The 24,764-nt window shown below is 47.7% G+C and overlaps 1 protein-coding gene across 4 annotated transcripts in view; it reads left to right on the plus strand.

The window, feature by feature from the left end:
- The window catches only part of NEXMIF (neurite extension and migration factor), a 165,674-nt gene that overhangs the window by 116,481 nt on the left and 24,429 nt on the right, over positions 1-24,764 (plus strand). Inside the window, exon 1 of one of the 4 annotated variants that reach the window (XM_065689780.1) lies at positions 2,199-2,256. The exons of the other annotated variants lie outside the window; for them this stretch is intronic. The gene's annotated coding sequence lies outside the window, so the exon portion shown is untranslated. Of the gene's footprint in view, positions 1-2,198; positions 2,257-24,764 lie in introns of those variants that run through there. 4 annotated transcript variants of the gene reach the window in all.

Raw genomic sequence — 24,764 nt, forward strand, 5'->3', positions numbered from 1 at the left:
TTACTGCTATGGGTGGCTCTTTTCTGTTAACTGCAGCCCAGGGAGATCATCGCTTCCTGAAGTTAAAAGAAGAAACACACCAAGTGAGGGGAGAGTGTAGAAATGAACAGAAAAAAATGCCATCTTATTAAATGTTAGCATGGGGAGCATTAACGAAGTCACTAATTCCGAAAGAATGGTAATGAGTAAGCCACTTTGAATCACTGCTTGTTGTGGGACAGGATGGGAGCAGTTCAGCTCCGGGTGCTGCATCTCCACCTGCAAAATAAGAAGTAAGAAATTCCTTTTCAGCCCCGACAATCGCAGCCAGCCCTTTTCAAGCACAGAGCTCTGAACTCTGTCTTCTTGTCACGTTGCAAGCGGTCATGACACACAGCGCAGTGACCATCTCAGAGTCCTCAGGTGACCCTGGATTTCTAATGCTCGAGTGTCATAATAGGTGTAAAAATCAATAAGGCATAGTTTAGAAGCAGGAGGCAGCAGGAGGTCTGAGGTGCAGGCGAGGGAGATGGCTGTTCTGCAGGACATGAGCTGGGCGCTTAATTTGGTGATTTTCCTGCACTTTGTCGATGGGGATGTATGAGAAGAATGGGTCAGGTGTGGGTAAAGATAAGGAGAAAGGGTTTTCAGAAGAGCTTCGAGCTGGGAGCCGTTTGGGAAAGGGAGGTTTTTTGCCTCCCAACGACTTGGGTAGACAAAAGAAGGGAGGTGATTTGGAGTGGGGAGGCAATAACGTCGACCTTCTCCGCTCTTTGTTTTCAACCAAGAAATGCACAAATCGCTGCTGATATTGCTGAGTGGTTTCCTGCTGCTTTGTGGCTTGATGTGGAGCTGCAGCCATTCCTAGCCTGGTTCCTGACTTTGCCGCGCAGTAGCACAGAAAAGAAAGCAGAGCAAATCCTCACTGGCAGAGCTGTAATTGTTCCCTACGTGGTGCCTGCCGGGAGAGCCGCGTCGCCAACACCTTCACCTTGCATCGCGCTTTAGATCCTGGACAGGGTTTGAACAGATTAATGCCTTTTGGAGAGTTCTAGGAAGGTCAGAAACAGAAAAGAGGCTCTAATAGCAGTATAGCAACCAGCTGGTTGCATTGGGTTTCATTTTACTGCCATAGTAACACCATGAGCCACAGTGTTAATACCGTGCCCACTGAATGCCATTTCCTCCCCTTTTTTTTGTCAAGACACAAGCCCATAAGAAGATGTTTTCTTCCCAAAGAATTTCCATGAGGCAGTGATAGGCTTTTCGGAGGGGATGGTCCTCGTACCCAGAGATGTAAGGTGGGTAATTTACAAGGCAGTGTGCAAATGCCAAATTGTTAGGCAGAACTGCTGCTGATTTAGAAGGCAGCTAATGCTATAAATGTGCCAAGTGCCAGTAGAGTGTTTCTACAGATGGAATAACTGGAAATATTGGAGGGATTCCAAAGGTTTAATCAAATTCAACCATTTTTTTTCTTTTCATTTTTTTTTTTTTAACTGCAGAATTCTCTAAGGGATGTGAGTTGAAATAGTAGATTATTCCATTGCTTTTAGTACCATGGGGGAGATTTTTGTAGATGAACATAAAGCACATACTTTCAAGCACACACGTAAGTGGGTGTACAGATGAGAGCCAGAGCAGCAGTGCTGGGAAGGCTGTGCTAGTTGAGTTTAGAGGGAACATCATCTTTAGACACCCTGGCAAGAGGGTTCTGGGAGGTGGCCTGCAGGGTTTTCAGTCGTGCAGCACAAAGGGAGCAAGGGGAAGGGTTTGTGAACGTGGCAGCAGCAGTGGCACTGGTCCTGCACTGCTCTTCTGCTGGACCCAGGCAGGTTTTGGTGGGATTCTGGTCATGAGCATCCTCTCTGTGGCTCACTGTGCAGAGCTGGGGCATGCATATGTTTCTGCACAGATGCACACCTTCCTCTAGTCTTGTTGACAGCCTTTCCAAGGCTTCTTAGTTAGCCAGACCATATGTGCTTGGGCATGGAGATAGTGTGATCTGGAAAGAGCATCGCATTATCCTTGGGCTGCAAACACCAGCAGGAGCAGTTCAGAGCAAATTTTGTCTGCAAGGAGATGCAGAGCTCTTGGGCTTGCATCGCAGGACATGCATAATGATCGAACACGATTTCTTTGCTCATTTGTCAAAACCACAAAGCCATTTGCCTTTGTTCTCTCCCCAAATCAGCTCTCCGTGTCCATTCCTTAAATATTCACCCAAAGCATGGATGAAAGCCACTAGGGAGAGGAGACGTTGTGGCATGTCTCCAGGTAAACCTGAAGAAGTGATGTGAGACCAAGCTGGGGAAGCGGTTGGATATTGTTCCATGGAGTTTCCCGTGCCATTGGTACAGATGATGAAGAGCCTGTCCCCATTGCTGGCAGGATGTTATATTGGGGTGCGGTTATAGGGCCATGAACCTCTGAGGGTGTAGGCAGCAAGTAAGGACTGTACCAGAGTGATGCTGTGACAGGCGCTGAAGCTTTCTTCTTGCTGGGGTATTTTTGTGTGGTGTTTCTTCCATGATATTTCTTTTGCAGATGGCTGGATTGGCTCCATTAATTGTCATTTATTCATTTTTTGTACGGGAAGAAGAGTTCCCTGCTTTTCCTGGAGTGTTTCCTATTGATCCTCTCTGCTCTTTGCTGCTCTGGAGTCAGGGACCGTCTCCCTCCCAGGCACTGCTGTACTCTCTGCCTACTTTCTGTGCAGACCCCCATGTCTCTATGCAGCATTTCTCACTGAATAAATTGCTACAACGCTATTAGCCTCAATGCCACAGTCTGCTGCTTCTGCCTTCCTGCACCCACCTCCATCCTGCAATTGATCCAGCCTGCTGTCTGCTTGCTGCAGTCCACGTTGCCTGCTGCCACTGCACACAATGGCTTTCGAATGGAATTGTTTCAAAATGGGTTAGAAACATTCACTCCCTTCATGAGACTGTCCATTGTGTCAAGCAGAGCTGGGAGCTTTGACACGATTCTATTTTGCTGAAGGATGCAGGAAGATTCTTTATTTTTTGTGGATTTTTTTAATTAAAGTCAGTGCGGAAATTAAAACCTCTGTGATGGTGGGAATCAGGTCCCTGAAGATGCTGTTGTCTGTGGGTCTGTGTCCTAGATTGTGTCCTGCTCAAGCAATGCTCTGGGGTGCCTCAGCTCCTGGCTGGCTCTCAGCGTTGCAGGGATTGGGGATTGCAGATGCGAGCGTCCGGTGCCCGTGGTGCTGCGCTGTGCAGTGCTTGCTGGCAGCTGTGTCTCAGGAGGCGTTGGGATGATTGTTGTTCTGTTGATGTGGTTGTGATCTAACTAGAGGAGTTGTGCAGGTATAGCCCACTGCGGTCTTCTCTGGAGGTGTTTTAACTGTTGTAATGTAATAGAACCATAGAATGGTTTGAGTTGAAAAGGACCTTAAGCTCATCCAGTTCCAACCCCTGCAACAGGCAGGGGACTTCTTCCGCTAGAGCAGGTTGCTCCAAGCCTCATCGAACCTGGCCTTGAACACTGCCAGGATGGGGCAGCCACGGCTTCAACACAGAAACTCTCTTTGTATCATACACATCCATAGCTGTTTTCTCTGCAGATGCAAAAAAGCTTTTGTAAGTGCTACAGGAAGAAGGTTTGGAAATAGGAAATAATTTCGCAGGTAGTTTTAAGGATCACCCCGGGAAAGCTGTGTTTGTACAAAAGGTGGTACAGCGCTTCCAACAGCTGGTGATGTTCCTTTGTTTCTCATTCGTCATCCGTCCCTCCCAAACTCCTCTTCACTCCAAATACTCGCACAAGAGCCCTTCTGAAGCAACATTTATCTCAAGTGCTGCTATATCAGGATTCATCGATCTTGTCATAAGATCATCCACACCAAATTGCAGCTCTCAGGGTGGAAGAGTGACACATGCGCTCGGTTCCCCTAGGCCTGTTCTTTGGCGTTGCCAAGAGACTGACTGTGGGTTAGGACTTGGTTGGATCTTACTTTGCGACATGACCCACCTCAGATTCTCATGGAGTAGCCCAGTTCAGCATGATGATCTGGCTCCAGGGGGTGTCAAGGACCCACCTAAGCAATGAGAGTGGATTTGCCCTCAGTCCCCTGGCACCCTCTTAGCCAGTTTGCAAACCCTCGTGGAAATCTGCCTGAATTCAATCTTCTCCAAGCATTCTTCCTTCCTGCCCGTGCCCAATAGCCCTTGGTCTGGCAGTCACTGCTTCTACCACCCATTGCACCTCCTGGGGAGTATCCTGGCTGTGTCTTTCCAACACTTGCAAGTCTAGCCTTGCATTATGCTGAAAGTGCTCTGAACAGGCTCCTGAACAAATATCTTCTGTGCCTACAGATCCTCCTAAACTCTCCTCTAGCATCTTGTCTTCAAGAAGTGATGGAATAAAAGTACCACCACAATAGAAGTTACCCTTGTAACCTTCCTGCCCTCTCTGAGTTCATCCCTGTCTGCTGATGGCAAATGCAGTGATACTGCATCAAACTGAATTTAGGATTCTGTCATAGAGTCAACAAGGTTGGAAAAGACCTTTAAGATCATTAAGCCCAATTATTATCCCAGCACTGCCAGGTCTACCACTAAACATGTTTCTTCCTCAGGAATACCTTTGGGCATTTCACATTGTCCTGGGTTCAGCAGTAGCAGTCATTTTTCTCTTTCCTAGTAGCTGGTGCAGCGCTGTGTTTTGACTTTCAGCCTGGGAACAGCACTGATAACACCAATGTTTTTAGTTGCTGCTCAGTGATGTTTACTCTGACCAAGGACTTTGTGAGCCTCATGCTCTGCCAGGGAGGAGGGAAAGCTGGGAGGAAGCAGAGACAGGACACCTGACCCAAACTGACCAAAGAGGTATTCCATAGCACAGCACGTCATGCCCAGTATATAAACTGGGGGCAGTTACCCAGAAAGGTTAGATCAATGCTCAGGTCGGGCTGGGTATCGGTCGGCGGGTGGTGAGCAGTTGTATTCTCTTCCCTTGTTATTTCCCTTATCATTATTATTACTGATGGTAGCAGCAGTGATTTGTGTTATACCTTAGTTACTGGACTGCTCTTACCTCAACCCATGGGAGTTACGTTCTTTAGATTCTCCTCCCCATCCTTCCGGGAGCTGGGGGGAGGAAGTGGAGGCGGGGGGGAAGTGGGGGAGCGGCTGCGTGGTTCTGAGTTACCTGGGCTTGAACCGCGACAGACATATAATAATGATACTACAACTTTAGTGTGGTTGATGAGATTTTTGTTCAGACAGGACCACCTATAATTGCAGACAGCAATTTCAGTGTTTGCATAGGTGTTGTCATTTCTGTTGAACTGTCAAGCAGGAGGTTATTGTGCTGTTGATATCTATGGCAGGCTCAAAAGAGGTTCAGTAATAAACCATCTATCAGGAAATTCGTGGTTCACTACTGATCTAGGTCCAGATCTGAGCTAGAGGTGAGGTGCTCCTGTCATCATGTTGTGGTCCCAGTCCTACTTTTCATCCTCAATCTCTTTCTTTGCATCTGTTATTAAAAGCTATTACCCCAGGAGTTTTATTTCCTCTCTTCTCCAAAGAACAGAAGTAAATATGCACAGGTAATATTGTGTATCTGTATTTTAAGTGCTGACCTTGTGTGCCGCAGCTAGATATCATCCCAAATCTACTTAAATTTACGTGGTTGTGTCATCCTCCCTTTGTTGGAGAGGACATAACAAGAAATGATACAAGGTACAAGCTGAACTTGCCATCACCCAAAAAAAGATTATAAACCAGAATCTCCTCTTTTGGGGAAGTGCCCTAAAGAACAAGATTTTCTGTCAGAAGTTGCTCATTTTTCTCTGAACGCTGAAGTGATCTTGCTCCAGAGGGAAAAGATGAGGTTGCAGTCCATGTTTGCTTTTGTCAAGTGTAACATCTTCAGAGCATCCTGTTCTTTGGGTGCTTGTGGCCCTCTTCTGAAGGAGGGAAAGGGGAGTCTGGGTCCCTTGGTTCCCATAAAGGAGTCCCTGACCACCACTGTCACCTTTTACTCCCCCAAGAATGGCACTGCAGGTCTGATCCGTCACATGTCTGATGAGGGTCTGTCAACGATGTGTTTTCTTCAGATGGAACAGAACATTTCTTTCCAAGAGAATACAGACAATATGTAGGAAAATAGCTGTCTCTTCCAGGCTGTACTGATTCTTCTTGGGCATTGGGATGCCCACCAGGGACCTGCTTCTGCTCTTCATTCCTCTCCATCCCCACTGCACACCGTGTGGTCCTTGTCCTGCAGCTCTTAGCCAGGCAAAGGTTTGTATTCACAAAGTTTGGCTGCCCTTGGTCTAATTAGTTCATTAAGCACAAGGGAGCTCAGATCACAGTTCAAATGGCTGTAATTTGAGTGAGCTTGAGACAATGTGAGAGGATTAAATAGTAAAATTGTGTCTCTTTGTCCAAAAAATAGCTATTCAATTTGAGTTGAATATTTAATTTTCAGAACATAAGGGTTAGATATTGATACGGTTTGGCAGAATGTTCCTCACTTGTAAGACTGCACTGAGAGTTCCTCACATGCTGAGACCAGTGCTTGATATCAAGCACATCTTCCTGGAAATACACTCTGAACAAATAATTGGCCCCAACAAAGAGGTGACTGGGTAAGATTTAATTGCTTATTATTGTAGGAGGTCCTCTGAAATGGTCTTCTGGTCTTAAATCCTGTGGATACGCATAAGATTTTGGAGGTGGCTTTTCTCAGAGAGGGGAACTGCAAGTGTCTGTCCATTCCCCAGACTAATACCTTTGCACGGGCTGAAGGAGAACCATCTTCATGGGTGGCTTCTGCTGGGGAGGCAGCCATGGGAAGCCCTCCCATAATGAACACGGTAGAAATACAAAGACCTGAGTAGCTGGGGGATTCAAAATGCTGCATGGAATAGCATGGAGCGGGATGAAATGGGTGCAGCCCGGCGCATGTGCTGTGCCCCTGCCAGCCCTAAGTGATGTTTTCATGCTCTTAGTGGTATTGTGCAAGGCATGGCTGAGGGAAGAAGAACTCTTTGCCTGCCCAAGATAGGTTAATGGAGTATTTTATCTTCTTTTATGTTTTTCCTTTTTAATATTGTGTGCCTGCCTCTATTCCAATAGGGAAAAACAATGCTAATTGAAACCTTTTAAGGGGTTTGTAGTAAATGAGAACAAACATTAGCAGGCTGAGGAATTTAAAGGGAATATGGTCAAAATACTAGTGACAGTTTTAGTCAAAATATCTGAGTTTAGGGACTTCCAGGAGTGGTTTTAGTTAGCTTAAACTTGTTGAGCATAGCGAGGATAGAAGGCGGTTGGTGGCTGATTTCTGCATCAGCAGCATGAGGGCTGTCCTACTGCCTTTTATTTTTCCTGTGAAACAAGTCAGGCTTGAGCATCGCATGGTAGTGGGTCAAAAATACATGGTTTTGACCTTTCCCACTCTCTGATGCATCCGTCTTTGACCTGCATGGGTGTGATGAGGTGTTGTATTAGCAGATCCTCATTGGAACCAGCTCCATCGCATGCAAACCAGTTGGAGGATTTCAGGGAACACCAAATTGAGCCTTTTCTGCTGCAAGTAGTCATGTTGCACTGGGGGATGTGCTGAGGTGGCTGCATTTTCTGCATGGATAAAGTGGTTCCTGTACAGGCATATTTATGGCTTCGAAAGCTTTTGGCTGAGAACATGCTGTACAGAGCAAAGGGACACAGAAGCGTCATAATGCTGAGTCCAAACTCCTTTGAAGTCTGAGTCTCTTTAGTGGTGGGTTTTTTCATTCTGGCCTGTTTTGCCAAGTGTGCCCTTTCTCTTTAGCCTGAAGGCTTGTGCTTGCTTGGTTCCTGTACTGAACACCTTGAAGTAAACGAGAGGACGATGGCATTGGCTTCGCTGACATTTCATTTATTCTTTCTGTGCTAGCTTCTTTGCCTGAAGACTCTCAGTAGGTGAGGGGTTAACAGCATGCTCATGCTTCTTCCAGTTACCCCATCAGGACTGTTGAAAAATTAGCTTCTCCCCACTTACAGCACTATAATTAGGATACAGGAGTTGTGGGGAATGATTTCACAAAGTGACTTGGTGTACTCGCCCATGCACCCCAGGGAGCCAGGCAGTTATGCATACATAATTCTACTCTTTGAATATTTTCTCTTTCTCTGCATAATTTCTCTCTATTCATCTTTCCAGTGTCCTTCTGAGATAAACTTAGAAGTCTCAGCTTTCAGCATTTAAAAAAAGATCCTGTGCCTGCATGTGCACTATTTGCATTTAAACCAGCAGCCGTTCTCCGGGATGGAGCGGAGGGGTGAGGCCAGGGAAGAGGGTGAAGGAGCCTACAGAAGGAAGCAGTAGAAGCCCTTGAGTACATCACAACCCTCCTGGCTGGGGGATGATCGGAAAGAGGTGGTGAGGAGTGTTCCATTGTTGAGCTCCAAACTCATTCATCATTTAGGCTTTGCTAGCGCAAAGCTGCTGTTTAGCTGGGGCAGGTGCTTTGTGAAGGTTGCTCTGGTCCCCACAGGCACAGTCTTGATACCCTGTGCTTTCAGTTCCCACACAGGGCACTGAAAGATCCCTTTGGCTGTCGGCAGGTCTTGGTTTCCTGCCACCGTCCTTGAGCCAAAACCTGTGACGCAGCGCTCAGTCACCCGTGCACAGTCAATATTTTAGCCGCGAGCTAATAGTGTTACTGCACTTTGCACTGGGAGTCTTCAGTCTTTGCTGCAAAGAGTGATGTCTTCATGTCTTGTAATAGCTGGTGTAGGGAGCTGCTCTGGTTTAATTAAACAAGAGCCTGAATTTGAGTCCCCTCAGCTTTGCTCATCAGGAATTGGGGTCTGGGAGCCAGGATCTGGGGTGACTGAAGTCACGCACATGGATGCTCAGCAGCAGGGGCTGGTTTGGACCTTTTCACCTTGAGGCCATTGATGCACACAGGGCTGCACCCCAGTGTTACAGAGCTGACCCTTTGAGGTACAAGTGTGTTTTTGTTTCTAATACCCCGCTGATGCTGTTCTCAGTGAATTTATTGCAGCGTGATAAGCGAAACACAAAGTAACTGCCAGCATATTTCCACCGTCTTCAGAGTCGGTTTATCTTTAACTTGCTGTTGACGTGATGCAATTTCTCCCTGTTGCAGTGTAGCTGTAGAGCAGCAAAGTTGTGATAAAAGACAACTTGTTGAAGGGATTCTTTGTCATACTCCTGAATCATCTGCCATTCCTTTTTTTCTCCCCGGTGCAAGAAGTGTGCTGGTGCTTTGCAATTATACCTGCACTCAATGCCTTTTTCTTCCTTTCTCCCCCCCACCTCCTTCCTCTCAGTGATTCAAGTTCCCTACTGTATCCTTATTCATTCTCTCTCTTTTGGTTCCTTCTTCTCCTTCCTTTTTGTATTTTATCTACCACCTTCTCAAGGCACTGAAGCTGTAGCTGCCTTACTGTGGGCTAAGGAAAAGCCTCTGTTGTACTTCCTGAAGAAAGCTCATTGTGTGGTGCCATGAAAAAAGGTTTAAACAACACAAGGGAATAAAGGCACCACATTCTCTGAAAGTTTTTCTTTTCTTTTCTTTTCTTTTTTTTTATTTTTTTAAGGAATAATACATAAGCTGCTAGGAAAGGGCAGAAATGTCTCCTGCTTCTCTCTAGTCATGCCTATCAGGCTGTGAAATTCTAAGGAAACCTGTTTTTTACATGGGAGCTTGAAAGCTAGACTACCCCACCTCCAAAGCTTTGCTGTTCTCTGCATTACCCTCATAAGCCTAACAAAAAAATCCTAAGATTGTTCCCAAACAGCACAGAATCAAAGCTTACAAGGCAGTAGTGTAATTACTTGCTTTCTTTTTTGGTATCGGTTTATAGCAATCTTATGTAAGATGCTCAAATACTTTCAAAGAGGCCTTTTGAGCAGCGAGAGCTCTGTTTTTCTGCTATCAGCAGAGTTGCTGGAGGCTGGCATCAGTACAAATGAGTGATGGGTTTAGATCCTGGCTGCAGTTCTGTGGGGGGGACAGGCCCTGGATGTGCTGGATCTATCACTGCTGGACCCATCACTGCTGGACTGCTGCAGCCGCCAAGCCTTGGTACATGCTACAGCCATCCACACCACATCCCTCCCGTGTACATCCCTCCCTTCCTGGCCAAAAAGGCTTTGAGATTTTCATTGATTTATATTTAATAGTGATGATTATTCATAATCTTCTCCTTGTTGGCAGAATCTCACCCAGCTGTTGGTGCTACCTGGGGTGATAAGCAGCAACTCACAGGGTCAGTGAGCGAAGGGCCGCACTGCCACCTGGTTTGGGAAGTGACAGTTGTTTGGCACCTGCCTCAGGCGTCTTGATCCATGGCAATTCCCTCTGGTGGGACTGTGTGGAAGAGCAAGCCTTGTCCTCTGCTGAGAGGGAGAAAAGGGGAAAGAGGGAATTTTATCAGCTTCTCCCATCAGTGCTCAGCATAGCCTTAATGGCATCATGCTGTTTAAGTAAAAGGAACGTTAAAATGCAATTCTCTTTTTTCACTGCTGATGAGGGCTGATTACTGCTGGTACTTGGCTGGATGTGGACAATGAATATCCACCAGTTCTGAGTTTTGTTACTTTTCCAGTTATGTCTTTCCCACTCTTACAACTTCATACAATGCTGTGGATTTGGTGCAACTTAAATGCAGGGGAGGGAGGTTTTCATAGGATCATAGAATCGTTTAGGTTGGAAGGGACCTTAAAGCTCATCCAGTTCCAACCCCTGCCACAGACAGAGACACCTTCCACTAGAGCAGCTGGCTCCAAGCCCCTGTGCCCAACCTGGCCCTGAGCACTGCCAGGGATGGGGCAGCCACAGCTTCTCTGGGCACCCTGTGCTAGCGCCTCAGCACCCTCACAGGGCAAAACTTCTGCCTGAGAGCTCATCTCAATCTCCCCTCCGGCAGGTTAAAGCAATTTCCCTTGTCCTGTCCCTACAGGCCCTTGTCCCAAGCCCCTCTCCAGGTTTCCTGCAGCCCCTTCAGGCACTGGAGCTGCTCTAAGGTCTCCCCTTCAGGAGCCTTCTCTTCTCCAGGCTGACCCAGCTCAGCTCTCACCGCCTGGCTCCAGAGCAGAGCTGCTCCAGCCCTCACTGCATCTCCATGGCCTCCTCTGGACTTGCTCCAGCAGCTCCATGTCCCTCTTGTGTTGGTGGCCCCAGAGCTGGACACAGATCATAGCTGTGTAAAATAACACTTTTCTTAAGGCTCAAGTTGCACCTAAACCTACTTGTGTTTCCCTGTGAGCATTTATTATTTCTATTTGTGCTTTGCTTCCCCAATAAATAGGCACAGTGCAAGGGTAAGAATGTTTCTGTCTAGCAAAGTGAAATGAAAATGTTATTGCTTTGTTTCCAGTAGTACTGCAGCCAGCACTGTTTAGTTGTTCTAGTAATAACACAGAAGGAAAGTCACCTTGTATATTGGCATCCTTGGTAAAGAGAGTGAAATAAGTGTCAGCTTTAAAGACAGTAATAGTCCGGTTTGCAAATTAGGAAATGATGGAGAGTCTGTGGCTCGATGGTGTTAGGGAGGAAAGCTAAAGTGGATTTACAGATGGAACTGCAATCTCAGCCATCTCAGTTAGCTGCCCGTGAAATCCCTCCCTTCCTCTCTCTGCGCGGGAGCTACAGGACTGTTGTCATGATCTAAACCACAGTAATTAATCTGTGCTTAGAGATACCATGAAGGGAGCTGAATTTCTCTAATTCATCCTGCTTTTCATAGCAGATTCTCCAGGGGGTCACCAGAAATGCCCTCATGGAGCTGAAACACCTTCACAGTGTGGTGGCTCTTCCCGGTGGAAAATTACTGTGTGAAAACAGTCGGGATGTGCAATGCTAACAGGCAGAATGCATCCTTCCACCCGTGGCATCCAGCAGACTCGTCACCATCTGTCCTCCCAGGGGTTGGACGCCCTACCCCTGCCACCCCAAGGGGAACTGGTGGGATTCCTGTTAGAGGAGGTGCTTGTGTTTGGGACACAGGAACAGTGCCCACACCAGTGACATGTGTGCATCATGTACCATGACCAGGCTTGCCTGGAATTGCCAGTCTGGACTCTACGAAGTACTTTGGATGCTTTATCTTGGCAAGTGAGGGCTGGTGGCAGATGCTAGCTAACTCTTTGTTTTTTCCCCGGTATAAATACGTTCAGGCTTTTAGAGGTGGTTATTATTAGCATCATCGTCCACATCTTTTCAGGACAGAGTACCCTTGGCCAAGCAGGGAGTGTGGGCTGCAGCTGGTGACTGGTCACTGGTGGTGTCCCCCAGGGCTCCATACTGGGGCCAGTGTTGGTCAATATCTACTGATGATCTGGATGAGGGGATCGTGTGCACCCTCAGTAAGTTTGGAGGAGACACCAAGCTGGGTGGGAGTATTGATCTGCTGGAGGGTAGGAAGCTCTGCAGAGGGATCTGGGCAGGCTGGAGCACAAGTGTGATGAGGAATGACTGAGGCAGTTGGGGGTTTAGTCTGGAGAAGAGAAGGCTCGGGGGGACCTTATTGCTCTCTATACCTACCTGAAAGGAGGATGGAGCCAGGAGGTCTCTTCTTTCTGGTAACAGAGAGCTCAGGTCTGGTCCCTTCTTGCAAGTAACAAGCAATAGAACAAGAGGAACAGGCTGCCCAGGCCAGTGGTGGAGTCACCGTGTAGACGAGGCCCCCAGTGACACGGTTTAGTGGTGGCCTTGGCATTGCTGGGGGAACGGTTGGACTTGAAGATCTTCCCAACCGAGTTGATTCTGTGATCTCTCTCTGGCTTCTCACATGGCTCAAGCTGGGTTTGCCTCCTTCAGAACTGTTCTGCTTTTACTGAGCAGTGTGGATCCCAGCAGGTCAGAAGGTCTGATACAGGCAGATGTGCCCCAAGCACACAATACTTTTTAAATGCTCTGTGTTGCAGCACTGACATATGCACGACCTACGCGAGACATGATGTTCTGGTTGCAGACAGACCTCTTCCTCTGCAGCCTGCCCTACTCAGTGCAGTCACTAACCCAGCCGCCTGTATCTACCAGGTACACAGCCACGTGGGGCTGTGTATAGTATTTCATGACATGCTTTCATTATCTGAACTTACACGACCTATTTCTGCCGTGGTATCTCTCAGTTGGTGGGAGGTAGGAGCACGTTATTTGTTTCACCGACTTGTTTGCTTAACTTTTAACTGGCAGAGTATTTAAATAGAGCATCTCCCCCTGCATGTCTTGTCTATCTAGGCATTTGTTCCCGTTGGTGTTACTCTCCTCCTCCTCACATTCCCCCGCCTGTGTTGTAGCACCTGTTGTGTTTTGCCACAAATTAGACTGTATCATTTTCTCAGTGGGAATCATTTCTGCCTGTGCTGCTCTGAGTGTTGCAGGGCTGGATCCCACCAGGGTCTGTGGGTACTACATGGAGCAGTGGGGAGGGCAGCGGCAGGGCTCCAGCAAGGGGAGATTGTCACAGTTCTCTTAAGCCCAGACATCACTGTGAAATACCATCAGCAGCTTCAGAAAGGTGTTGCTTTGGTTCCTCAAACACCTTTTGCTCAGGTTCCCTGGCCTTCACACCAGCTTTTTGCTTGGATGCTCTTGCAGTGGTGGTGGAACACACTCGGCTGCTTGTGTGTGTCTGCTCCAAACATGCGCTTGTGTTTGGTAGAATGCAGCCTGGGCTCCAGCACAAGAGGGACGTGGAGCTGCTGGAGCGAGTCCAGAAGAGGCCATGGAGATGCAGTGAGGGCTGGAGCAGCTCTGCTCTGGAGCCAGGCAGAAAGAGCTGGGCTGGGGCAGCCTGGAGAAGAGAAGGCTCCTGAAGGGGAGACCTGAGAGCAGCTCCAGTGCCTAAAGGGGCTGCAGGAAACCTGGAAAGGGGCTTTGGACAAGGGCCTGTAGGGACAACGCAAGGGAGAATGGCTTTAACCTGCCAGAGGGGAGACTGAGGTGAGCTCTTAGGCAGAAGCTCTGCCCTGTGAGGGTGCTGAGGCGCTGGCACAGGGTGCCCAGAGAAGCTGTGGCTGCCCCATCCCTGGCAGTGCTCAAGGCCAGGTTGGACACAGGGGCTTGGAGCCAGCTGCTCCAGTGGAAGGGGTCCCTGCCCGTGGCAGGGGTTGGAACTGGATGAGCTTTAAGGTTCCTTCCAGCCCAGACCACTCTGTGGTTCCATGGATCCACTCTGTCACCCAGCAGCAGCACTCTGGTTTTGACAAACATGAGGTCAGTGCGTGTTAACAGTCATTTAACATCTTGTTTCACCCAGTGTTGTGTCTCCTCTTAACAGCAGGCAGTGGTTCTGCTGCAGGGATGGCAAGAGGGGAAGGAGCAAGAGGCAATGTTTCTCCCTTTGGCTTCTACTGGCTTTGGGGTTGAGGGATAACCTGGAGTGTAGGGAATATTGAGACTGCTAAACATGCACCCTTTCAGTAGAGAATGGATTAGGGAGCAATTCCCCACAGAGTATTCACTTCTCCAACTGCTTCATGTGAAATCTGGACACTGATATCTAGGATATGCCAAAGGCTGTCAAACCAGAGTCCTTTTTTTATCACAATACTCTTTGATTAAGATCATTATAGCAACTGGTAGCGGCAGTGCTGTTAAGATTGAGCTGGTATTTCTGTCTCAGGGGCTGTAACTCAGCGTTCAAGCTGTTAGCCCAGATGCAATTTCAAAAAAATAAGAAATAAAAACTGAAATTTGAACCCCAAAATGGTTTCATCCATTGAGCCGTTTCAGAGCTGGGCTTTAAAAGTGAGGTTTTAACTTGCTGGGGAGTATTTTCGTGGGCGATACCTGTCTGCACGTTAGAAGGCTTCAAGAATATGCGACTTCCAAAAAATCTCTGGTATTTATTTAGTTTTTCCTCAGCTTATAGTGTGAGAAAATGGTCCTGTGTGTAAAAGGGGCCTTTGCATAGTGAATTGGATCTAAACACAATTATTTACTAGTTTAAGTCCAGTTTCATTTGCTGTCCAAAGATGTTTCTGCATTTAGTTTGAAGCTCATTAAAAAGGGAAAAATAATACAATGGTAGTGACAGGACAAGGTGTAATGGGTTCAACCTTAAACAGGTGAAGTTTAGATTGGATACAAGGAGGAAGTTCTTTACTGTTAGGGTGGTGAGGCACTGGAATCGGTTGCCCAGGGAAGCTGTGAATGCTCCATCCCTGGCGGTGCTCAAGGCCAGGTTAAACAGAGCCTTGGGTGCCCTGGTTTAGTGTGAGGTGTCCCTGCCCATGGCAGGGGGTTGGAACTGGGTGATCTTAAGGTCCTTTCCAACCCTAACTGTTCTATGATTCTATAATGTCCTGCAGCTTTGCATTTCCAAGCAAATCAACATCATTTAATGCATAGTAACATCATGTAGGAAAACCAGAACAGGAGCCGTAGAAGCTGTGAATGCCAGGGTAGAATATGAACAGGCTGGATAAATGGTGAAAGATAAGGAACGTGGTTAATCCTTATGTGCTCAGAAGCTGTAAGAGTGGCTTAAATCACACAATTTTAGGTAATATATCTTTATTTCTTCTTTGTGCATGTTGTTTTTTGAGCCTCTGGGTTGCACTTGGTTCCTATTTTCAAGTATTTCTTTGCAGTCTGGTGGGCTAGACACATACTTTTGTTTTAGGTGAGGCTGTCATGTCATCGCTCGACTCCAGGAGCTCAGGCATTCGCAAAAGACACCAAACAGAGCTGATCACATTGGGTGAGCTGGAAACACTAAATTTAGATCATTTAAAATCCCTCACTTCTGCAGCGCTGCTAGATTGTTAACTGAGGTGAAAAAAAAAGGATTGAAGTACTTTGTGAGTTTCAAATTGATAGCATCCTTTTAAATCTTAGCATAAATTCAGTGGCACTTCACCTCCCTCCCACAATCGGATCTAAAGAGTGAGGGGAACGGTGTCATTTTTTTTCCCTCAAGCTATACAAAGAAACACATCTCAGGGATGTATTAATGAAATATTAGCAAATCAATGCCAGGAAAAGCAACAGTATAAGCTCTAAGAGAAATCTGTGCTGGTAGGCAGGGGAGTTACAGCAGTGACCTGACACAACTGAGCCAATTCAACCCAGAGATCTGGTTGCTATTGAGGGAAAAATATGACTCGCTCAAAGAAAGGAGGACGAAAGCCCTTTAGCACGATGGAGTTGCACCGTGTGTGACACCTGCATTCAGTAATGGGCACGGTGGATAATAGGCAAAGAGATTGTGCAGCAAAACATGCGTCATTTACCTTGGAATAAAGAGGTTTAATTTCTGAAAGGCTCTCAGCACATCTTGAAGTAAATGGGAACCGAGGGCATTTGTCACCTGGCAGACTGAGACACGGAACTGGGCTACTCACCCCGTGTAAATAAATGTTATGGGGGCTCGGGTTTGTGTACGGCAATTTCCCACTTGTCCGTGAGCTAACAGAGCACGGCAGATTCCTGAGGGAAATTGGCTGGACCTGGAGCATCAGCGCAAGGGTGAAGGGTGGATGGGTCACCAGAATCACAACTGGGAGCCTGTTTTGCCCAAGGAGATGCTGAAAACTCCGGGTTCCTCCCAGCCCCACTTTGCAAGCCTGTTGTCTGTGTGGTTGAGTGACAGCTCCACGTCATTCCCTAGGTAGAGATGTAGGCTGAGCCATGGGGCTCACAAGCATCTTCTGCACCACAACCCATACCCTAGTAGTTACGGCATGCAGCTGTAGGGGTTTCTTCATGTAGGAGAGCAAACTTGTTGTCATAGGTTATCTCCTTGATGCAAACCTCTCTGTTAAAAGACCATGAAATGTTTAATATGCTCAGACTTTAAAGATGTCTTCAGTCAACGTGAACCTTGGAGATCTTCACCCTGAGCTGTGATTTCCAGTTACTTACTTGCTTCTTTGGGTTTGGCTTTTTTTGCTGCAGTACTTGGCAGAAACCCCAGTACCTACATGCACGGTGAGCTGAGCCCTATCTGTTTTCCAGCACAGGTTTCCATTCTTTCAGATCTCTTTTTCTGGGCACGGTTGTTCTCTTTGCTCTTTCCCATCGGATGGGTTTTAGCTTTGCAGCCAAGGCGTCAGCACAACCTTGGCAGGGCCCTGGGCTGCGTTTGATTGCAAAATCATAGCGCTGCAGGATGCCTGGACGCCTGGCCTCTCATCCCATGGGATTTCTACAGCTTCCTAAAGTTATTACACATAAGTGGGGTCTGTCATTTCTAGCAAGTTATTCCCAGACAAATAGCAGTGAAAATGTTTTATGGACTTAATCACTGTGAGTGGTTTAATTGCTTCTTTTCTTCAGTGCTTAGTTTTTGCTGCAATAAGCCAGTCCTCTGTCAAGACCTTTGTCGTTTTCAGGTAGGGGTGAACCTGAAGCAGAAGCCCTCAAACTGCCATCCATCCCATAAACCCCTTTCAAACCAGGGGTGAGCCAGGCTGTAGCTCTCAGGGTGATACATTCCACTCTGCTTGCTGCTGAAAGAGCTGTTTCCCTACACAGTGTTTTGAAACATCGACAGACTTGGAAATCAGCCTTTTCTTTTCACAACCAAGGCCCTTCAAAACTCTGCATCCAGGAGCACACAAGGGATGGCCGGTCCTGACAGCTTCTGATCTCATTTAGGTGGTGACAGCTTCCACCTCACCGTGCCCGGGGTAAATTGGCTGGTTTTGAAACAGCTCACATTTCTGTGGGTCTAGTTTCAGCTTTGCAGCCCTAAGCTTACCACAGCCCATTTATCAGTTCCTGCTCAGAGATTTTTAGCATGCACTGGGATATCATGTCGGTTTAGCAAACAGGCAGAGAGACATGCTGCCCAATACCTTCTCCATTAACCTCTCCAGCGTGGCAAGCCAAAAGCCATCACTTTAAATTGCTGCAGGCCTTGTCCTGCTGTGAAAGCAGCCTGTCCCCTGTGCTTTAGATATACTTCCACATGCCAATCCCCATTTTTAAGATTCAGGGTGAAAAACCGGGCTCTGCCTGCTGCATCATTCACGGCGTCACCTCTCCGTGGTAATGACAGGAATCCTCTAAGTGACTTCAAGATGTCTTTCCTTAAGATGTCTTTTCCTTAAACAAGAACCATGGACACAGCTAGAGGACTAGTTTAAGACCTAATTTCTGCATTGCTCTGAAGTTTTTTCAGTGGGTCATCGCTCTTCTCTTTCTTGCTTAGAAGTAGGCTTGCTTTTTTGTGTTGGTGTCTGCTAGAGCATAAGGGAGATCCTCTCCTATTCTTCAATCAGGAAAGCATCTCCATTTCATCAGCAGAAAGCCTGCAGAAAGCAACGTGTATACTGTGGTGCTGTAACAGCACAAGATGGGGCACCCAGCATCACTGCCCACTCACCTTCATCCCTACCATGATACTGGGAAGAAGTTCTTCCCTGTGAGGGTGCCGAGGTGCTGGCACAGGGTGCCCAGAGAAGCTGTGGCTGCCCCATCCCTGGCAGTGTTCAAGGCCAGGTTGGACACAGGGGCTTGGAGCAGCCTGCTCTAGTGGAAGGGGTCCCTGCCCGTGGCAGGGGTTGGAGCTGGATGAGCTTTAAGGTCCCTTCAGCCCAAACCAGGCTGTGGTTATATGATTCCTCCAAGCTCTTGTGTTGCAACTGCATTTTGTTCAACAAAGGGATTTGATCAATTCCTGCTTTGGAGCTGTAGGCACTTGTGCAGGTAGAGTTCACCGGAGGTCCTGGGCCACAGCAGTGGTTTCAGTTGCTTCCCATCCCACTCCCAACAGAGACTGCTTGCCCCACTTTCCTTGCAGCCTCCATTCCCACCAGCTCCTGCTCCTGCTCCCAGGGGCAGAATTGCTTATTTACTGCAAGTGAGATGCCCACACATCATTTGCTTTAACCGAGATACCTTTGAAAGAATTTCTACAGACTGAATTTGTAATGCACGTCTGGGAGCATTTTTTTTTCCATGGTTATTAGCCCTAATGAAATCCCAGGTCATTTTTAGGCAGCCTGTTATGGTTGTGATCCGGAGCTCTGCACTCATTTCCAGGAGCCCCATTTCCATCTTCAAAATGAACTTCCTCATTTTGGGGTGGACCATCCCCAGCAATGGTCCCTGGGGGTCATTTCCCCTGTGCCACAGGAAGAGTTTGGGTACAAAACTCAGGCTCTTCTCCCAGACCAGGGTTTACCCAATACACGTTTTACGCATGTCTTTGGTTTTAAAACCTCGCTGTGTGGTTTGGGTGCATCTTGGCTTTCAGCTTTGTTGGCTTTATGTAGTAGGGATTTTACTGTTATTTTTTCATGCACGTGTCTACCTGCAGCTCTTGCAGTGGTACCTAGCCTCTTTACATCAGCAAATACGTGCCTGGTCCTGAGCTTTGCATGGAGGCGGCTCTCATTGCAGGTTTCTGGTTTTCTGTAAGATCTTGATGGCACCAGATCTGAAAAGGTGGATCTTTGCACCGCCCATTCCTCATGTGACATATAAATGCTTGTAGAATTGAAGCTGCAGCATCAGGCTTCTCAGGTCCTCATTATTATAGGTAAGTCTAAAGAGATGAGGGCAGTCTAATTGATTCAGTATAGATACTCCTTAACTCAAAAGATACATAGGTGCACCGAAGCATATAGGACTCTGCTTTGTCCCTAGACACCATCCCTGCCCCTTACTCTGATTTTAATGAGGTTAAATGAAACCTGCACAACAAATTTACTGGACTTCCATCAAATTGCTGAACAATAGCACCACTTATGGTGCATACAAATACATCTTTCCACTCTCCGATGGAAAGTAATTTATCAACAAGTGGTCCTTGTCCCTGTACATGGAAAGGCTTTGTGAAATACACTTTTTACAGCAGGCGATGATTTGTACAACGTGTTTCTCTGTTACAAATACACCGTATTTCATTTTAAAATGTTAAGATGCAGAGTGAAAAGGAAGCATGTAGTTTTGAATAATTTTTGAACGGGAAAGGTATCCATTGTGCAGAGCCACCTTGAAATGAATAGATCTGCATTAAACGTGTTCTTGAACTTGACGATGGACTTTGATTTAATCCATTGTAGAGGATATTTCACCAATGTAAGTGAAATGCATGGAAAGGGAGAACTGGGTGATTTATCCTTCCCTATCGACCTTTGTGTTTATCAGCCAGTGGTGAGGGTATTGTTCCCCTTCCCCTTTTATCTGTTGTTCAGGCCAGTCAGCAACTGGGACACCCATCAGCAGATGGGAGGCAGGTTCTTCTGCCTGAAGGTTTCCAAGCTCTGGAAAAGCCATTTGCCCCACGCCTGCTGATGCTTCTCCCATGCAAATAGCCTGGACGCAGTGCATCCCTGTCCCAAGCAGGGTTCTGGCCCTTTGCCTCAGCTTAGAGAGCACCATGCACTGAAGCTGAGCCATGGCAGTGACCTGGACCAGCCTCAGGTCTGTGCCCCTGCTTGGAGTGTGAAGGATGATGTTTGGTTTATCTAAATGAAGTTTTTTAATCTGGGGGGTTTAAGCTTAACTGATGAGCTGGAAAATAGTGCACTTTTCAAAGCATGCTTCACAGTGTCATCATGTCTCCATGACAAAGGAGCTCTTGCCTTGAACCAGGAATTGGGGGCCCAAGTTCTCCAGGCCCTAGTGGGAGATGCTGGGATCTCAAGGGTGAGAGTGAATGGAGCAGAATGAAAGGAGCCGGCTGTTCCACCACAGGGGATGGAAACTCAGTCTTTCCTCTCAGGCTGTTAAGAAACAGGAGAATATGATGCTTCCTAAGGCTTTGGGGGTTTAGAGCTGGGAGAAGGCAGAGCTGCACAGGGCTGGAGGGCACATGGAGGCACCCACGTCCTTAGAGCAGATCCCCGTCTTGTCTGTCTCCGGTAAAAGGATTTAGAGGCAACTTGTCATAGAGGAATTGTAAATCTCCTCCTCGTTCTGTGTCTGTCAGTGTTCCCTTGGAGGGATACATTATTTTTCGGCTGTATGAGTGGCCTTTCGCAGGTACGGCTGACACTCTCATTTTCCAAACACCGGGCTGCAGCTCTGCCCCAGTGAGCTGTGTGTGGCAGGCGGGTGGCCTCTTGTTATTGTTGAGCTGGTGCGAGCAGCCATCTGGAAGCTGGAGCCACATCACTGCAGAGAGGGAGAAAATAGGCATGCTGCAGCATCCCCATATGAGCAAGATGAGGCATCCAGAGCAGGCAGCCTCAGCTCAGCACCTCCTGGCTGTTCTTGGTTTTCTGCCTCAGCACTGATGTTATTTTAATGTGGTTACGTGGCTGTGATTAGCAGAGCAATTTGCAGCGCGTTCTTCAAAATTGCCAGTCAATTTGAGCTCAGAATAGATGAAAGCTCCCGCGTAAGCAATGTCTCCTGCCCCCAAAAGTGCTAAATAGTTTGGAAAGTCCAAACGGGATTCGAGGTGCCTGTATGGAGGTGCGGGTTCCCCAGGCTCCTGCCTTGTCCACCTTCTAATTGCAGATAGGAGAGTAAGACTGTTAAGCCTAAAAGTGCATAAGGTGTTGCATGGATTTTGTTAAATCCCTTGAAGATGGACATGGGATGGGGAGGGTGCATCCTTCCCACCTCCTTTTATCCCATCAGTAGAGCTGGCTGTAGGGTTTAGAAGAGAAGCTGCTTGCTCCTCCTTTAGATAATGAATGTACCTCCAGGTCATCTGCTGTTCCTCTGAGGGTGGAAGCAGTTGGGTTTTGTCCCAGTCAGGCTGGTTCTGTTGGCACTGAGTGCTTGAGTGACGTGCACCACAGGGTACTGATGGCACTGTGCAATCACCTTGACATAGCCATTCTTCCCCAGTGGTATCTCCACTGCCAAGCCAGAGCCTTTTTCCTTTGGAAATGGAGCCAAGCAGGCTCCATTTTCCTTGTATTTCCCCTTTTGTTGCAGTTTGCAGGGGTCTGTACTGAATATCAGTCATCGTTTTGTTAGGTAGATGGAGAATTTGGTTCAGGTAGCATTGGGTGCCCATCCATCGCTTGTGTCCTCTTGAAAATTGAGATGTGCTGCTCTTTGGGCATCCTTGTAGCCAGATATTCCCACTAGGGGTTCTACCTTAAACCTTGGCATGCATTTGAGGGCCAGGGCAACAGAGGGAGGTGATGGAGGGGTGGGTGACAGCGGGGACATGAGCAAAGCGCACCCCCAGAGGAAAGCCTTGAGGTGCATTGTATGTGTTGCTTTTGCAGAATACTGTGTTTGTAGCAGCTGTCTGCACCTCTACAGCGACAGCAGATACCCTCATGCTCACAGTGTTCGTGTAAGTGCTGGATTCCTCCCTTCAAGCCTGGTTTATTCAAGGTGAGGTTGTCGGTGGCACGGGTGTGTGCATTGCTGGAGGGCTGCAACGCTCAGTCGCTGGGCAGAGTTTGCCTTATTGGATTGCATGTCATGACTGGTTGTCTTTGAAGAGCAAGCCCTGTTTCCAGCCATGTCGGGATCTGCAGGGAATTCCAACAGATTCATTTTTATCTCAGGTACAGCATCAAATCAGCAACCAGAGCAACCTACTCTAGTGGAAGGGGGTTGGAAGTGGAGGAGCTTTAAGGTCCCTTCTGACCCAAACCATTCTATGATTCTATGATGAATTATCTGTGCTCTGGTCTTGGTTTTCCAGGAGAATTGGTAGGAAAACAAGAATTCATCCTTTGGTTTGCATTTAATAGGCTGCTTTTGGTTTGGCTTTGACTTTCTCAGCCTCGTTCTTTAGGGTGTGAGGCTCAGAAGTTTATCTAGAGATAAGATGGGATTTTTTTTAGCTTTACTAAAGAGAAGGAGGGGGTTTTATTTTTTAGCAGTTCCTGTGGTTTCCATCATTGCTCCCAATTTAGCCGGGATACTTGGGAAATGACACTAAAGTGTCCTTGAGAGGCTGGGGACACATCACTGCTGACTTCTGAGAAAGTTTGAAAAACAAGACAGATTGTTTAATTTTGAGGAAAAATGGCAAAAATCCTGTTTTGTGGAAAGCCGAGCACTCAGTGGGGCTTTGCATGAGGCAGAGACAAAGCAGCAGTCTTAAAACATAGAGCAGAGACAAGGTTTCCCTCTCCGCTCCGCCATCCCTTGCCTCGCTCATATTGTGAGCGCAGATTTGGATACAGATCTTTTATTTTTACTGAAGAATTGATTTCATGGCTGCCCTAAGTGAATAAAGCTGTGATGTATTAACTAATGTCAGCCATAGGATGTTTACCTATTTATCTTTGCTGCAGCGTTGCCCCTAGTATTTTATTCCTCTCTTCTCCAAGACTCGTTAACGTTGCAAACATAACCGGGGTCCTCCTAATGAAACAGTTGCAGCCGAGCGGCCCGATGTGCACAGGAACACCTCCAGCAAAAGCTGATAAATGCTTTTGTTTATGATTTTTTTCTCTTCCTGCTCTGTTTGCATGGAGAAGGAATGGGGAAATGTATTGACTTCCTCTTAGTTGTAACAAAGTTTAACAAAACGGGGAATAATGGGTGCTGGGAAGCAGGGATGGGGAGGTGGTTGTGGGACCTGCGGGGCATCGCTGGGGCAGTGGCACGTGTATGGCTGGGTGATGTGTTTTCAAGGGAACTGTGCTGAGGCTGGTGGCAGCTGGTGAAGGGTCTGTGGTCCCCAGCAGCTCCCTGGTGAGAATCACAGAAACAGAGTGGTTTGGGTTGAAGGGACCTCAAAGCTCATCCAGCTCCAACCCCTGCCACGGGCAGGGACCCCTTCCACTAGAGCAGCTTGCTCCAAGCCCCCTGTGTCCAACCTGGCCTTGAGCACTGCCAGGGATGGGGCAGCCACAGCTTCTCTGGGCACCCTGTGCCAGCGCCTCAGCACCCTCACAGGGAAGAGCTTCTGCCTAAGAGCTCATCTCAGTCTCCCCTCGGGCAGGTTAAAGCCATTCCCCTTGTCCTGTCACTACAGGCCATTGTAGGAAGCTCCTCTCGAGATTCCTTATAAGGCCCCCTTTAGTTATTGGAAGATTGTTATAAGGCCTTCCCTTAAGGAGCCTTCTCTTCTCCAGGCTGACCCAGCCCAGCTCTTTCAGCCTGGCTCCAGAGCGGAGCTGCTCCAGCCCTCACTGCATCTCCGTGGCCCTCTCTGGACCCACTTGAGCGAGTCCATTTCCTTTTTGTGCTGGAGTCCCCAGAGCTGAACACAGTACTCAGGTGAGGCTTCATGAGAGCAGAGTAGACAGCAGAACACTGGCGGGGCTGCACATGTTGGATGGGGAGCATCGCTCCCTTGTATGTGGGGTTTGTGAGAGGATCCCAAAGTATCAAGCTGCTTTTCCTTCCATTCCTAAATTGAAGGAATTTGCATCCCACAAAGGGCTCTATGCATGATAAGAATAACTCAAGTTCCTGAGCTGCATGGTGGTGGAGGGCTGGTTTTCCTGGTGCCGTATGGCTGTACAAGCACAGCCCCATACACATCTCCTGTGCCATTCCTAGTGCTGCCGGCCCTGAGCCGGTGGGATGAGCGGGCAGAGCCACAGCAGCAGCAGGTTGTGCTGGTGGCCTCTCCCCAGCTCAGTGCTTGGGAAGTGGCTGTTGTGATTTGTACCTCTTTGTGCCCCTGTAAGCCAGTGCCAGGAGCGTTCCGGTCCTCTGGTGTGGTGGTTATTAATGCAGGGGGAGCATTTTGGGAGTCCCAAGCTGGTTGATTGGTATAGCAGGGCTTGAATTCTGCACTGAATATGACTAATAATCCATGACCTGGCTGTGATTATAGATGAAAGAAAGCTGATGAAGAGACCCTGCAGTGGCACAGAAAGGAATTAGACATTGTCTAAAGCCAGGGCAGTGCTGGAGCATTTGGATTTCACATCTGAGATTCATGGGTGAATAATTCAGC

This window comes from Lathamus discolor, chromosome 9 (genome assembly GCF_037157495.1).
Source record: "Lathamus discolor isolate bLatDis1 chromosome 9, bLatDis1.hap1, whole genome shotgun sequence".
Classification (NCBI taxonomy): domain Eukaryota; kingdom Metazoa; phylum Chordata; class Aves; order Psittaciformes; family Psittacidae; genus Lathamus; species Lathamus discolor.